This window comes from Lepisma saccharinum, chromosome 21 (assembly GCF_977018435.1).
Source record: "Lepisma saccharinum chromosome 21, izLepSacc3.1, whole genome shotgun sequence".
NCBI classification, from domain to species: Eukaryota; Metazoa; Arthropoda; class Insecta; order Zygentoma; family Lepismatidae; genus Lepisma; species Lepisma saccharinum.
In genome coordinates, this window is record NC_139249.1 from 39,373,658 (window position 1) to 39,377,502 (window position 3,845).

The following is a 3,845-nucleotide window of genomic DNA, read 5'->3' on the forward strand; positions in this document are numbered from 1 at the left end:
ATTGTAAGGCACTTGTATGAGCACGGTGGCTGCAAGATGGATTTCAAGTTTTTGACATCTTTTAAAAAGCAGCACAGTGTGGAATGTGCACAAAGATTTTTTTCTTCCATTGTGGCTATGAACGCTTGCTTCACCATATTTACCGGACCTGTCACCTTACTATTTCTACCTATTTGTAAAATTGAAGAACCACTTACGGGGAATTGTGCAATTGTGCAGGCTTCTACGAAGTTGGTATCTAAGGACTGTTCCATAGGTGTGAGAAGTGTTTGACCATGCGAGGTAGATATATGGGGAAGGAGGGGACGAAATTTCAGCTCTCTAGCACATCTGGATCATAGTCAGGGTAAGAACTTTTTGGTCTCCCCTCGTAGTAGAATGCATTCAGTTTGTGGAATATGGAGGACAATTCTTGTATTTTCATGAAAGTACACTACGAAAACTACATTTGTATATAATCACAAAGTGTTGTTATCTCAGTACAAGAAAGGTGAAAGTACAGTTGACAAGGGAAAGCCACCTGCTAGAATGTTCCAGAACAACTTTCTAATGGTCTGGAGGGGAGTATTTTTGTGTGTATATATATATCGTCCTGTTTTGTACCTTGTTACATTTGTACTTTTTACAGAGTCTGAAGAAGACCTTGCTAGAAGGTTGAAACGTTACGTTTAGTTTATGTTTTACAATAAAATAAATTTCTGCCTTGGTCAGCATATTGAGTTTTTCATATCTTGGAAACAAGGCTTAATGGTGTTATAAGTTGTTATTCAACGATCGGTAACAAAATACAAACATTAATTTTTTTCTAACCGCGAGTTTTTCTTCCCTAGCTCTGTGATGTGATACTGTTCTCTACTTGTATAAACGAAGAGGTGAAACGGGTCTTACTACGAGTAGATGTCCAACACAGCGGAGCAAGATACGAAAAACTCGTAGATTGAATGACATTACTATTTACTTCGTGGGCCATCAAACCTGATTTGCTTGTCTAACCATCCACTTTAGTATACCCAACCCAACGCACGACGAACTTATATCAAAAGCAGAACAATTACAGAAATGCTATTAGGAAAAAGGTATTGGTCCATCATTCCCAGCAGCTCCATTGTTGCCTCAGTTTAAGATCAAAACTTTCATCTGTATTTGATATGGCAAAACATCTGTTTGAGAGATACAATACAATTCTACCTAGCTTTCCACATGTATGCCGACCTTCATGACGCACTGGTTAGCACAAAGCGCTGCTACGCCAGTAGTACCGGATTCGAATCCCGGCCTGTGCATGCTTGATCTTACTGAGTGTTCCTTCATCAATTTCATACTATTATCACTCATCTTCATCGTCGCGATTAGCCAAAAGTGGCAGAAAACCAATGTTAAATAACAAAAATCAAATCAAATCTTTCCAGAGGTGTGTGTATATGTACTGAAGAGAAACTGAATAACAGCAAACGTTTTGACATTTCCTTCCACAAGTACGTTTTATTTTATATAGAGGAAGCCGTTAGTAATATTTTGCGGGAGGGCCCAAAATTTGTAGATCCGGCACTGACCAGCTGTGAAGAGCTGGGACACGAATTGACATTATTGCCTAGCCTTTAATCCATTTTGGAGTTAAGTTGTATAGATTGCAACTATTGAAGTATAATCCATGCATTTCTAGTTTCTGAAAATGCTTTCTGCAATGAAAAAATGTATGTTTGAATATTTTAATTTGATATTTGACCTAAATCACCCTCTTTAAATGCTAAAAATCTATTCTCTAATGATTTTCAAGCACTTCAGTGCATAGGACGAAAAAAAACTCGAGGTCTCACTTATCTCACAATTCTCAAACAACTTTTCTGGTCACGTCCCTACCTTCGTGTTCTGACGTAAGCGCGGATAGCTTCACAAACGTACATTGTTCCAACTGGTCTCAGGCTCAGACCCGAAATGTTTTCGCGCGGTTCATTGCGTCAGCCGCGTGGCATGTGAAGCAGTCATTGTGAAGCATCAAGTGCGTTTTATTATTTCAAGCACTGTTGGGGAGGGGGAGCTGATGGGGCAACATCCTATCTCGAAATTTTGACAAAATCAAAACTTTAAAATGAAAGCAGAAAAACTCTGGAAAAAAGTGGTAAAATCACACTCCGTTTAAAATGACCCCCGATTTTTATTTTTGTCCTCGAACAGTTTAGCTTTTAATACCAAGAAGGTTATAAGAGGAGATTGCACAAACTTTTATAGTTTATCCCACCGCTACGTAGAAAGCAGCTATATGATACCCACTTTTACATTTCCAGTCACCTCCGAAAAAGTCATGCGTACGCCACGCTTAAAAGTGAGTGGCGGGGGGCAGGGGGGAGGTCCATTGTAAACGCATCTGTAGCAGCATCTTTGAAGAGTCACCAGCCGCGACTGTCTAACATAAGTGTGGATGCTCTTTGTGAGAATGCCTTCATCGATTTATTCAAATCATCACTAATCCTAATCAGAAATCATCACGATTAGCTAAAGATGGCAGAAAAGCGACGCTAAATGACTGCAATGAAAATTGAAGTGTGTAAGTGTACGCCGAAAAAAATCTTCATAGACGGTTACTTAACCATATTTGTTTTTATTTGTAGCGATCATCAAGTTCATATCTTTTCTTCGGAGACACTCTCTTCAAGGGCTGACGATTCTCCTCCCAGCCCCTGCTATACCTACATATCCTTATTCCACACATATCTTCTTTATATAACCAATGCTATAACCAGTCTTAATAATCTGTAAACTAAGATTTGATCTGTTCAACCAAATTAATAATTTGTCAACATATAATATCTTACTATATATTTCTACTATCACTACTCACCCTGGGCCTCCCCGATGGCGTAGTGGTAACGTCCTTGCCTTGTAATCAAGGGTTTCCGGGTTCGATACCCGTTGGAGGCACATGGCACAGTGGTTCGGATCCAACTTTAAACTGTAGGTCGAGTCCCGATTAGCCTTCCTGTGCATAAAGTGGACTTAAAACAACAAATCAATCAATCAACTACTCAACCTTTATCTCCAACTTTTCCATATGTAAACCTAGATACTAATCTTTTAACATTACTTACGCATTTATCTCTAACAATTTACAATATGTAAACCTACATTATTTTGGAAACTTTGGAAGGCAGAACAACCAAAGTTCATATAGCTATAAATCAAAATTAGTGTAATATTAAATACCAGTGTAAAAGTTTTTTTTTTATTTATTAATGTAAGTTGTAAAAAAAATGATAGAAATTAGTACATAGGCTAATAAACGGGGGAACCAAAATTCTGAGGAAATTACGTCCTGGTTTATTGTTTAAAGGCACCAGGACATAAGCGTATACCCCATGAATGTATGCTTGTTGAGGCGGGCTTCTTTAGGGGGCTCTCACCTTTATTATTCTCTGTAGCGTTTATAGTTCACGAGATATGGACTGATTGTTCATACGGTCGTCTCGTACCTTCGCCGGTTTTCGACAATAACACGCAAGCACTTGATTAATTTTAAACATCTTATTGAAACAAATTACCAAGCAGCGTCAGACGGTCGAAGGGAACCCATTGAAATGCAACAGGAACAGGTGAAGCGAAGACGTGATACGGAAATGTCGACCGCCGTGTGTCCAACGTACCGCGAAAGAATGGGTCAGCGATTGCTTCAACTGTTAATCAGACCAATTAGTGCTATCCTTGGTCTCCAGAAAACTCAGCCACAAGAAACGAGTGACCACAAAACTGGCAGTGACCTCAACGAAGGTCAGATGGTTCTGCACCAGCTGATGGTTCACCATTCTTCCTGTTCTGAACTCTTCAATAACCGTGACTGTGTATGTCGAGAG